Consider the following 13889-nt stretch of genomic DNA (forward strand, 5'->3'; position numbering starts at 1 on the left):
CAATATACTTGCTCTTGTGAATTTATTTGGATGTTAATTACATTGTGCGAGCTGTCTCTTTAATACCGCGTGGTTTATATACATGTTGCTGCTGATTGGGCTGACATTTGGCACACCCACCAAACAAGAGAAAACGCATCTCAAACCCCGTTGCACACCGTTTCCAGGAAACATGTTGTTCAAACCGGAAACCGTAGCAAAACGGTGCACACCGGTTTGAGCTTGAACTTGCCCCTGGTTCCATGTGATTATGTATTTAAATTATGCATGAATGTTACCAAACACTATGACAGCGCGATCTCTGTGTGAGATATGTGATTGTTGTCATATTTCTATAAAAATCTAAAATACATGTTTGTATTAAAGTAAAAATGGATGATAAATACACCTTTCGTATGGAATTAAATAGCAAGCACTTTAAGTGTCTTGTTCATCATATTTATTTTCATATAAAAGCAACAGAACTGAAATCATATCATGTTTATTAGCAATTAGTTTATTAAAGTCAGTGACTTCTCTCATAAAACGGCATATTTTCGTGGCAAACTCTAAAAATGGTTCAATCCAAACGTATTGTTTAGTGTAAAACATGTTGAAGATTAGCAGATAGGCTGTCGATTCATTAAATGATTAGCCGTTTCCTATAAAAAGCTGTTTATTCTACGTAGTAAAGCCTCTCCTCCATTGACATCCATTCAAAAAAAAAAAAAAACCGGCCTCTGGTCGCCTTTCCCATGTACTGCCAGACCAGAAGCGTTAGCTTTAGCCGTCACGCTTTCTCGGCTAATGGTTGCAGGCTTGCCTTCTAGTGGCTTTGGCCATGTGAGTGCAGCGAGTTTTCCTACAGGGGGCGCTCTGTGGCCCAGAGACGCGATTGAACAACATGAAAATCATTTCAAATATATATTTACAATTCTTCAGCAGCAGGGTTGAATAAAACAATCACACCTGAATAATGATACAAAGAAAGTTTTATACACATTGAACTGACAAAATACAGTGGAGAGTTATATCCGGGCCGCGCTAAGCCCCGCCTACTTTATATTTGCTTTCCATTCTAACCGCTTATTCTATGTCTGCTGGTAAATGCGTCGTTCTGATTGGCTCAGAGTTGCGTCGGAAAGCGAAAATAAGCATAATTTAACCGCGAAGGCGTGAATAATGTATTTTTTGTTATTCAATATAAATTATAGGTTTAAATAGCGTGATACATAGCTATTGTATTTACTTAAAAGCAATATTATCTAAGCACATTTCCAACAATATTAATACAATAATATTAAGAAGAAAATTAAGCCTAGTTCCACAGTACTTTTGTCTTTCCTGGTAATTTTAGTTACAGATGTAGTCACTAAATTAATAAATTATAACATGCAATATATTAAAAATGATAATGTAATAACCTGTCAATTTAGCTTATTTTATTCGTTGAAAAGGGTATATAATCCCTCCGTTTGTCGTATGGTGCGTCTCATTGTCGCCAGCAGAGGGACACATTGTCTCTCACATGTCGCTTTGTGTGAAAGACAGTATTTTGCGATATATCCTAAACAACAGCGATGGCAGTGAGAAACACTTGATAGATTTGGAATTGAGATATGAAGACTCTATTTATTTGTTTAACAAGACGTTGTATATGCCGGTGTTTTTGCTGTGGTGTTCAGGTTGAGTGTTGGCTGAACACAGGCAGCTCCAGCTGGACAGATTTGAACGGTTAGTGTTTCTTTTTCAAGCCACCCAGTGCAGTTAATTAGTGCACACTCTGCCTGTTGTCAGTTTAATAACTGAATAAAACATATACGTTTTAGGAAGTCTTACATATTAATAGACGCATCTTAATTAATCCTCCATATTATGGTTGATATGTTCAGACTATTTTTATTAATTAAACAATAGCTCTCCAAACCTACAGGGAATATTCTATTTATGTAAAGAAACTCCCATATGGTAAATTATATAGTTTTTCTGGCCAAAATATATGTTGTAAACAGTTACACTCAATGAAATATGTTTTTTAAGTTAATAATATATTTAGTCAATATATACAGCCAGTCTTACAGTAGCATATAAGCTAAATGTGTTGATGACAGAAGTTTTTCCTTCAGATGTGACGTATGTGAATGCAGAGGTGTAAAGTATTGGAGTAAATGTAATTAGTAACTGTACTTGAGTATCTTTTTCGATACTTTGTAGCTGTACTGAGTATCAAAGATATTAGCAACTTGTACTCTTTACTCCACTACATTTGAAATGAGTGTTGCAGTTACATGTTACATTTTACATGGACCTAGCTTCTTTTCTGGCTAGCCAACAGAGAACATTAAAATATCTGTTTTGGGAACGTTCTGGGAGCTAGAATTGTTAGCTGGGTATAAAATATGTGTGTTCACACAATTCACACTCCAATTGGAACAATTGAAAGTACTTTGAAGATTTTGCATGTTTATATTTAGTGTTTTTCCATGTTAACACACTTAAATCTGTTTCCCTTGCACAGGCCAAGAAAATCCCTGCTGAAACTATCTGTGATAATAGCGATTTAAGGATGACAATCTCAGTAATTCTCGGCTCAAACACTTTTGAGCACCCTGAGACTCTCTGGCGCTGATGCTCGGGTTATTTTGGGAAGGCTGGATGTGTCTGCTGGAGGGTGTGAGGACGTTTGCTCCCGGTGAGAGTCAGGTCAGTGTTTACGAGCGCAGACACTGCAGCAGTTATCAGAGGAGGCAGATGCTCATTACCACCGCATGAGAGACAATTATTACACTATCAACATCTGAGTGATGCTTTAACTTCATGTCAAATTCAATGTCGGCGCATTTATTCTGGAAATAGAATGAAAATGATTGAGCAAACAGAAGGATGAGGGGTCACAGGAGGGCCTGTGTTTTGCTGTGTGCACTTGCATTTCTATATCTATAAATTAAAGTATCCACCTTATTTTAATGTATTTTAATATTTTTTGTAATCATAAACACACTGGTTTGTAATGCAGATAGCTTTGCCGATTACTGAACTCTGTTTACCTCTAGCGGCCCATGAATAAATAAAAAAATAAACACACAAATAAATATATATATATATATTCTGCATTATTTTTAGTCTGGACTGATTTGGGTTGAAGTGTCATTAGAACCAACAGCCTGACATCATTTAGAAAATTTTATACATTTTTATTTCAGTTTTAGTTACTTTAGTACATCAAATTAAACTAAATAACAAAGAAAAATGTTGGCAACTAGATGAATTATTCTTTTTTTATTATTTTTATATATTTAATATATTTTACTTTTTCAGTTAATGTTTACTTTATTTCAAGTAATTCAAGATTTTAGATTTAGTTAACTTTAATAACCCTGTGTGATGCTTAGATGTGTTCAGATCTGGTAATTTATTTAAAAATACATAAAAACAGATCATGATCAAATACGTGTTCAAAAGAGATAATGATGTAAATACATCTGCTATGCTCATTTTTATAAAAATAAATGTCAAGGCTTTAAATGGAAAAACACTGCTTACTAAATGTTGATTTTATTAAATAATAAGCACATATAAATATTTTATAATATACTATCAGCATCTGTGCACAATCATTTTTAATAAATCCTTATGTAGCCATATAGACAATCATGCAGCTGAGAGTTTTTTAAGTAACAAGCTGAAGTTCAATACTTAATGTTAGAGTTTTGAGATCACTAGAAATACTAGAAGTATTAATGATGCTTGACTCTAGTCAAATATGAACGTGCTGTTGCTCTGTAGCACCATTCTCAGCAGCACTGCATCGACAGCAGAATTAAGATGACCGTTAGCTGGATAAACTCACCATGAAGACATGGTGAGACAAACACAATTATAAACGCAATTTTCAGATCTCTCCCCAAACGATTGGAGCAGGAGCAGGTCTAATCTGGTTTGCTCATTGGATGTTATGGGGTAATTTTAGAGGCCTTTTGGGCCGCCGCGCGTCCAAGTCAGAAACTCCGGCCAACAGATTTGTTCCAAATGGAAAAGCTTGGTACCAGATGACTCTGAGAGGAATGATAGATCGTTGCGCGGGAGATGCAGCGCTTTCAGGCCTTGCCAGGATCTCCTGGCAGAGAGGATGCTGGGTAACGGGCAGAATTCATGCTTCAGGTATACAAATGTGTCTAAACATAGATTACCTCCTTTAGTCCTGTCAGTCTGCACAAAAAATCCCATGATGCAGCAGTTTTGGTAACGTCTGCTTTTTTCGCTCATGCAAACGCTTCCTCAGACGCCTCAGACATCAGTCTGAATGTCACACACGAGCCGTCAACATGACGAGATCAAATGGAGACTAATAGCTGCCGTCTGCAGAGGAACTGATGCGATTATGTGTCAACAACAGCGCGTCTCTCCGCTGGCACTAATTGATCAGACGTGATTTCCCATCATTCCTGCAGGGAAAACTCGCGTCCTCAGTGCTGTCATGGTTGTGGTTCAGGATTAAGGTCAAAGGTCACGATTATTTATGTAGCTTTATAAAATACAGATCAGCTTCATAGAAATAAACCGGAAAACAATCATTTAAAAAAAGCAACAAATTAAATTTCAGCTGTAAAGCAGCTCTAAAAAAGACAATAACATCATTATTAAATTCACTTTAGTTCAATGATTCAGTTCAGTTCAAAAACTGTCAATATTGACAATAGTGTCATTAGCTTAGTTCAATAACAGTGTCAATGTTGCAAAATTAATCAATTATGAAATTATTTAAGCAGTTAATCTACTCTACAGAAGACAACAATGCCTTTATTCAGCTCAAATTAAGTTCAATGGTAATTCAGTTCAGTTCAATAACAATATCAGTGTAGTGAAATTAATCAATTATGAAAAATTCCATTTCACAAGCAGCTCTACAGATCATTATCCAGCTCAGTTTAGTTCAAATTTTGTTTCAATTTACTTCAGTAAAATACCTCAATAAATGTAAAACAAATGGAGGGCAATTTTGTCATTATTCAACTCAATTCAGTTATTATGTTCAATAACAGTATCAAGGTGGCAAAATTAATCAATTATGAAAGAGATTCAAATTCAGCTGTAAAACAGTCATTATTAAATTCAATTTAGTTCAAAAACTGTTGATGTTGTAAAGTTAAACGATGAAATTTCAATTTCAATTGAGCTGTAAATCAGCAAAAAGACAAGTGTCATTATTAAATTCAATTTAGTTCAATAACAGTCAATGTTGCAAAATTAATCAATTATGAAGAATTTGCAGCTGTAAAGCTGTTCTACAGAACATTAGTGTCATTATTCAGCTCAATGCTGATTCAATTCAGTTCGATGTGTTAATACTGCAAAATTCATCAATGCTGAAAGAGATTGAATTTTAGCACAAGCAGCTCTACTCAAGACAATAGAGTCATTATTTAACTCAATGTGGATTCAATTATATATTAGTTGTCTTTTAAGGTCACAGTTAGAACTAGATTTACAGTCAAGACATTATTTTGTACTGTAGATGTTCTAAAGAAGTTTCAGAAAAGATACATATCATTAATTATTTAGTAATTGGTGTCGTGTCACTGCCACTCATAAATCCTCTCTGTGGCCTCACGGGATAGTAAAATGTCCATCATATGCACTACTACTACTTCAGAATCACAGCAGAAGTAGGTCATCCGGGTACTTTTTGCCTACTCTTTCATAAGTACTATGAATTCAGACATACTACTTTTGTCACATACTGTTTTTTTGCCTGCTATATAGTAGGGAAGTATGTTATTTCGGATGCAGCCTCAGTTATTTGAATCCCGTTGACCTCAAGGCCAGATGTCAAAGGTCAGATTGAGTGTTATGATTCAAGGTTAACATTTGTTTTAGTTACATATGTGTGTGAAAAGACCCACAAAGCAGTAAAATCTGACGGAACAGAGAAACAGCTCATGGTTGACTCACCTGAATCTCTCTCTCTCTCTCTCTCTCTCTCTCACTCTCACTCTCTCGCTCACACACACACACACACACGTCTGCCACTGTTCCAGTCTGCTCTAGTTTTCATATGCAGCTATTACAGTATTCACTCAAAAAAGGCCTACATTTAAGATTTATGTTTTTGGATTGCATAAAAAAAACCATGCATTTGGATTACAGTTTTAACAAACTAATAAATTGTATATAATACATATTTGTCAGTCATATATCACTGACACGGTTCAGATTTCTGCACTCCAAATAAATAAATGCATTGTTTATTATTAACTATTTGCATCTATTTAATTTCATTTACATAATCATAGTTTTAATAAAATCTGATTTATTTAAATAATCAATATGCTTTTATTCAAATTGGTTAGAATAAGCATAATAATCAGCATAAATCTGTTCATTGTGAAAATTCAATTTATGTTGTTAAAAAGTATGAGGACTGAGATAGAAACTAATTGGATTTACTGATGCTAAAAATAAACCTGCTTATTTAAAACATGTACACTTTTGCATTAATCTGACATTCAAATCATTGAAGTAAGACTGACAAATATGAGTCACATTAAGTTCATTAGTTTTTGTTAAATATGCATAATCCAGATGCATGGAAATTGTATATGGAGTTCAAATACATAAATCTTATATTAAGGCCTATATACTGCTTGGTGTTTTTATGCAAGAGTAAAACATTTCTTCCTAGGTTGCATGTTTAATTATTTTGCTTTTCTTTATGAATAAAGCAGCCTGATTAACTGTGAGTGACAGAGGCAGACTGAGTGTTTCACTCACACGTATGGCTTGATTTTGTCCCGTCCAGCTCTCTGAGGATGTTATTTGTCGATCAGGTGGATGTGTGTCTGGGTTATTTCAGGGGTGAGAGACGACATCCGCTCGGCTTTCAGGCTTGAGTTCACGATGCCTTCCGTCTGATATAATCCCTCCGGGGACTCCAGCGTGCTTCTTACACTCAGTGAATCTCGTCTTCCAGGAAACTCAATGAAAACACGTCGGCTTTGAGTCGTGTGACAGAGCAGCATGAAATGTTAAGCCTCCACAGGCTCGTCTGCTGAACATGTCTGTCATGCAACATGTCTTTGAGCTGCTTTAACTGCAGAGAGGACTCAGTCTGAACTGTGCTGAAAGTTCTTTGCAGTCAGATCTGGAATCATATGAACGCTGATTGTGTTTAGGACTCTTTTTGTTCAGATCTGTTCATTTATTTAAACGCATTAAAATTGCTTTCATAAAATATAAACTAGGTGTGTTACAGATGCATAAAAAAATGCATGGCCACTGGTGCCCAGAAATGTAAAATCAAAAAATGTCAAGGTGCTTGTGGTGAAATGTAAAAAGCCTTTAATAAATTGGGTTAGGCATTAGTTTTAATGATTCGAGCCCAGTTTTGCCTTGTAATGTTTTGATTTTACATTAAAAATGCTGTTCAAGCAGATAATGAACAGATAGGAACATGTTTTAAATTCTTGAATTAAAATGTGAGGTGTTAAGGAAAAAATATCTAGGTTGTGTAACCATCCTGAGTTTGTAAAAATATATTTATTATTATGATTATTATTATTAAAAATGCTATAAAAACTTTTATAATTTTTTTTTAAGTATATTATATTTTTAAATATATGCATAATTCTAGTTTTATTTTAAAATGTAACATGAAAACAAACAAACAAGCAAACTTTTTCCCTGGTAAATCAAAGGCAGAATATGTCTGCCAAATAAAGACATGGCAAATATATAGTAAAAGTAGTATTCAGAATTCAGCATTTAAAATATCTAGGTGGTGTAACCATCTTGAGATCATAAAAATTGCTTGCATTTATTATTATTATATATTTTTTTTAATGTAAAGCAGTTGTTTAAAAATATAAATATTTAAAAGAAAAATGTCTGGTATTTTATAGGCTAAACTGAAAATAACATGAAAAAAGAAAAGCAGTTCTAACAACCTGACACATTCATTTTAATCTATAGATTTTTCTTGTTTATGATCTCCAACATCCTTATTTGTCATTGATCTCGTGTGTGTGTGTGTGTGTTTCTTCCCTCTTAATCTCCATGAGATCATTCCTGTCACATCTGACGAGAGCTGCTTTATGCTTCAGCTCTGAAATATTAAGTGGATTAATGGAGAATTTAAGAGCGTCGGTGTCATAAATATAAATAGGAGTTTTACAGACAGTTGAGATCAGGCCAGTGCATGTAGACTGGATTTGCCGTGACACTGCTGCAGGCGTGTGTGTGTGTGCGCGTATTTCATGCAGCGAAGGTCAAACACGAGGGAAAGCAGAAGTTCAGTGCCTTTTAGGCTTGACTGACAGGCTGAATGAGGCCGTTACTCTGCTTTAATATGGCAGTGTGGGAAGAGCAGCATGTGCTCTAGTGGTTAGTGTATCTGATCTGAGCGAGAAACACCTGCCGTCTTCATCATTAGTGCAGAAAGGCCTTTGACTTTATCTCCTCACAATCCACCTTTCAATATGAATGAGCTCACGCTAGTTAGTGATATTTGCCAAGGCAAAGATTAGCACATGGTTATGACTAGGGATTTTTCCAAACTCCAAATTAAATTTCAAATGAAAGTTCAATGTGTGTGTCGTCCTGCAATATCTAGACACTAGATGATCAGGACTCTTCTCATGCTGGAAAGCACATATCCACCACATAAGAAAAAAAAAACATGATTTGGTAAATCATATTTATGATATAAAATGTCATAATTATGAGATGAATCCAAATAATGGCATCCAAGTCATAATTATAAGATAAAAATCATAATTATAACAAAAAGGTGAAATTATGAGAAGTCAAACTTATGAGGTAAAAAGTTGAAATTATGAGATAAAAATGTCTAAATTGAGATAAACTCAATTATGACAAAAGGCTGAAATTATGAGACAAGTCAAATTTATGAGGTTGAAATTATGGAGATAAACTGAAATTATGAAAAATATATATATAGATTAAAATGACACAGTAAGTCATAATTATATGTTTAAGAAAGTTTAAAATCACAAAAAGTTGAAATTATGAGATAAAAGTTTAATTTATGATAAAGAGTTGAAATTATGGGATAGTCATAATTACAACAAAGTTGAAATTATGAGGCAAGTCAAAATTATGAGATAAAAAGTTGAAATTATGGAGATAATTGAAACTTTGAAATTAAAAACTTGACATTATGAGATAAAGAGTAAAAATTATGAGACAAGTTGACATTGTGAAATACTACTATAAGTTGAAATTGAGATCAATTCAATTATGAGATAAAAAGTAAATTATGACAGGTGTGATACAAAAATTCAAACTTATGAGATAAACTGTAAATATGAAATACTACATTGAGTTAAAAAGTCTAAATTATGAGATAGTTTAAATAGTCTTAAAAAGATAAATAGAAAATTGAAATGATAGGATAAAAAGTTGAAAAGTCAAAATGAATAGATAAAAGTGGAAATTATAGGGAAAAGTTATAATTCTGACATAAGCACTCAATTTCGTTGTCGTTTTTGGCATAATTATGATATACGTTAAAATTATGATTTACCAAAATAATTTTTTTAATGTTGCGGATATTGGACACAAAACTGGAAGAAACACAAAAATCAAGTTTTACCTTTTAATTCCATTCATCAAATCTGAATCCCTGTCATATTGGTCCATAATACGGGGAAATAATAGGCTAATGCTAATTGCTGTCTCACTCATAGAGGGAACACACGTTCTGGCATGTGTTGCAGCTACCCACAATCCCTCTGGAGACCTCTGAAACATCTCTGTTGTTTTCTGACGGACTCTGAAAGGGGACAAATTGACATGTTGAATGCAGGTATTTTAAGGAGTCCAGATGGTACAAATTCCCATGCTACCGTCTGTAAATAAACTCCACGGCCGCTGTCAGCTCGAAATTGCTTTTATCGGAGGTGAGGAGCTGAGAGTGAGGAGATCCCACTTCAATAAAGATTTCTGGAACAAGAGGAACATTCTAGAATCCCACTGAAACCATATCGGTTAGCACGTCCTAAATGGAGTGAGACGAGAGAAACGAGAGAGAGGGAACGAGTGGGCGACACAGACGCTCAGGAAGAGTGACTGACAAAATAATGGATTTTTCTGCCGGCCTAATGAATTAAAGCATATAAATCGGGTCTTATGAAATCAATGGGTGAATAAAGCTTATCAAATGAAGACAAAGGAACAGCGTCTGCCGTGTCCGCTGGAGATCATTAGCTTTGACGGATGCGTGCCGTTCTGAGGGCGTATCTATGGGAAATAGAGCCTCAGACAACAATCGATACGTTTGACCTTGTAATGTTTAACCAAAATGTCATAAATGGACCTTCTGGTGAAACAGCAGTTAAAAAAGTTGAAATTATGAAATAAAAAGTTGAAATCATGAAATACTAAGTAAAATTATGAGATAAAAAAGTTAAAATTATGATCTATCCAGTCATTTATCCTGCATGAACAAAACAACAGTGGGAATTATGATATACTAAATCAAAATTGAGACATAAAGTTGAAATGATGAAATACTTAAGTCCAAATTATGAGATAAAAAGACGACACTATGAGATAAAAAAGCTGAAATTATGAGATATAAAATTGAAATGATGACTTATCCAGTCAATTACCCCGCTTCAACAAAACAACAGTGGAAATTACAAAAATACTAAATCGAAATCGAGATATAGAGTCGAAATTATAAAATACATAAATCCAAATTATGAGATAAAAAGGCGACATTATGAGATGAAAAAGGCATAATGACATAAAGGTTAAAATTATGAGATATAAAGTTGAAATTATGACTTCTCCAGGCATTTATCCCGCAGTGGAAATTCTAAAATACTAAATCAAAATGATGAGATATAAAGTTGAAATGATATTAAATTCAAAGTATGAGATAAAAAAGGCTGAAATTATGAGATATACAGCTGAAATTATGAGAACGAAATGCTGAAATTAAGAGATATAAAGCTGAAATTATGAAATGCCAAATCAAAACAATGAGTAAAAAGTTGAAATTATGACTCCTTAAACTCACTGTAATCTGCCGTCACTTTTGAGTGCCACGCCGCATCTAATCCATCAACATCCAATCAACTGATGCATAGAACCAAGTCCCGCCCTACATTTTTTTAGAAAATGGATATAGATCACAATATGGAAGAAATTATTTGCTGCTACTTCAGTTTCAGCATGACTTTAAATGCACAAATCGAGGTCAAATATTTGTTGATGGATTGAAACGACACCATTTCAGATGTTCAAAAACTGCTAGTGGAACCAAATGCAATGAAAACGGTTCAGTTATATTATATTCATAATAAGAACCAGTTCTCAAACCTTGTGTAGGCTCACAGCGAGCAGTTTCCTACAGAGACACACAAGCAGAAAAGAGCTTCACAGATGGAGAAGAACTGGACGAGGACAAACTCCAGTTTTATTCAGACAAACAATTTCTCAAGGAAGCATTTTACAGCTAAAACTAAAAATAAAAAAGGAAGAGAGAGAGAGAGAGAAAAAAAGAGAGAGAAACAAAACAAACCAACCAGAGCAAACAAATCAGCCCAGAACAAGAACATTCCACTGGGACTCTCGATCAGGAGGGGAAATGACAGGAAAACACGAGAACAGAGAGAAACCACCGAAGTGGTGCCGGCGTCTGCAACACGTCTGATGTTACTCAAAACCAGCAGGTTCACTTTTCAGATCTGACCCAGAACTGGCTGATTTTTGAGATCATGGACCACGGGCGCTGAACTCAAAACTCTCCTGTTTTGTAGTTTAGTGACTTTTGAGCACATAATGTATAAAATACACTCTTAAAAATAAATTTTTCAAAGGGGGGTTTCACAGCAAAGCCATAGAAGAACAATTTTTGGTTTCTCAAAGAACCTTTAAGTGAATATTCTTTTGAAAAATCCGTGGAACCTTTCAAAGACGATAAAGGTTCTCCACTGAACCATCAATGCCAATATAGAACTTTTATTTTTAAGAGTTTAGAATGTTTAATTTCAATAATTTAATTTCACCTCATTAAATCTGATCAGCCACCTAGCTATCGGTTTTGGCTGTTAAAAACCCACATTGGGTCAGATTGAACAGTGAATCCGGTGCGAACAGCGGCACTGTGACGGTGGAAAGAGAGAGAGACAGACAGAGGAGGGTCTGTACACTGAACTCAGGACCACAGGAGGGTTTTTACACATCCAGACTCAGGCAAGGCAAATGGACGAAGCCACATGACGTCATTAATTACATCTCCAGTTGAACATTCAGCATTTTTCTTGTTTTTTTTACACATTAATTAGTCTTTACAGAGTAAAAAATATAGAGAATTAACAAAGGAAACTCTTGCAAATATGACCATCGACTGTTTCATCTGTAGCTGCAGGTGTGAGCGGTCAGATCGCCTGTGTATGTGTTTGCGGTAAAATATGTGAAAACATCGGGACAAAGCTTTTATTGCACCTTTGTACAGGAGCGAAGCAGGCAGTGGTGGGACGGGCCAGGGGAAGTTTACAATTGCAGGCCAGGCATCAGACACACAGCAGCACTAGAGGAGGGGAGAGGTCACCTCAAAGGTCAAAGGTCATTGTTATCATCAGAAGTCCATGATGCAGTTCTGCAGAGATCAGATACGGGGTATGTGTGTGTGTGTGTGTGTGTGTGTGTGTGATGCTCTCAGCTTATCATGACAACAACTGATTTCATCTGAGAATGTGATCGATAAACAGAGAGAGAGAGAGAGAGAGAGTCAGAATGAAAGAAGGATGGACTTCCTGTAGCTTGATGCTCATATTTCAGGATTCATGATTAAACAAAATAAAACCAAAATCACAATATGGCTTAATTTAAATCAAAAAGGCTGTGATTTAATTAGCACATTTATATTTTTGTGTGTTTCAGATTGAAACGTGACGCTGTGTTGATTTACACGTGAGCAGCTCAAAAAATGGCTTTCTGCCAAAATAAAAGCTTTAAGGTTTAATTTGTAAAAATTAAGAAATGAAGAAATCCATAAACAGCACTGTCATTTTTATAGTTTATATTATTTATAACAATATAATATTATTAATAATATTATTTTCTTAAATATGCAATTTAATATTCTACACTGAAATAATATTTAATATTGCATTTAATTTAATACTGCATTTAACATTTCATAAATATTCAAAATCGTGCAGCCCTGTTTTAGGGTATCCTAAGAAAAAAACCCTTGTGTTGTTCCAAACCTGAAAGATTTTGTCTCCCCACAGTTCTCAAATCTCTCCAATTACATGAAAACTAATGGTGTCTGTTGTCATATCTCATGTTTTAAACATATTTAATAAAATACAAATGAGATTCTAGAAGTGCATTTCTTAAACGCAATGGAAATGCAATTCCTTTTAGTGAAAAGTTCTTAAAACCATCATTTTATCTTTGTTTTTTCACTATAAAGAACCTTTTGTGGAATAGATGTTAAAGGTTCTTTGTGGAACCCTTGATGCCAATAAAGAACCTTTCATTTCAAGACTGTATGATGCTTTTATGTTTTTTTTTGTTTAGTCTGCTTTCACTGTAATGTATAAAAGCAGTGAAAACTTTCTTCAAAAACCTGTTCATACAGGTTTAGAACAACATCAGTGTCAGTAAATGATTTTTGCCTGATTATTCACTCCTCTTGATCTATTAAATGTCTCCTACTCCAAGCTAAACCACAATTTACATGGGAATGAAAAGGTGCAGTGAGGAAAACACAGGAAAAAAGAATAGAATAAAAAGGTGTTAGGAAGCCATAAGCCCATCAGTTCGTTCCTCTGTTACCCATAATCCCTCAGGAGCACCCAGAATCTTCCCCTCTGGGTGCAAAATGCCTCGTAAAATCCATCTGCAGCGGTGTATATGATCACTGAGCAAAACAT

General features: G+C 34.7%; 1 long non-coding RNA gene across 2 annotated transcripts; it reads left to right on the top strand.

The window, feature by feature from the left end:
- Window positions 1–1104: 1104 nt before the first annotated feature.
- On the top strand, window positions 1105–12841 carry LOC107660903 (uncharacterized). 2 transcript variants are annotated; one of them, XR_001631055.1, is made up of 3 exons: window positions 1105–1163; window positions 2498–2682; window positions 12461–12841. It is a non-coding gene; the product is annotated as an uncharacterized LOC107660903 (long non-coding RNA). The 2 variants fall into 2 exon arrangements; XR_001631054.1 differs by lacking the exon at window positions 1105–1163 and adding an exon at window positions 1490–1713.
- Window positions 12842–13889: the final 1048 nt, after the last annotated feature.

This window comes from Sinocyclocheilus anshuiensis, unplaced genomic scaffold, assembly GCF_001515605.1.
Source record: "Sinocyclocheilus anshuiensis isolate Anshui unplaced genomic scaffold, SAMN03320099.WGS_v1.1 scaffold1647, whole genome shotgun sequence".
In the NCBI taxonomy this organism is placed as follows: domain Eukaryota; kingdom Metazoa; phylum Chordata; class Actinopteri; order Cypriniformes; family Cyprinidae; genus Sinocyclocheilus; species Sinocyclocheilus anshuiensis.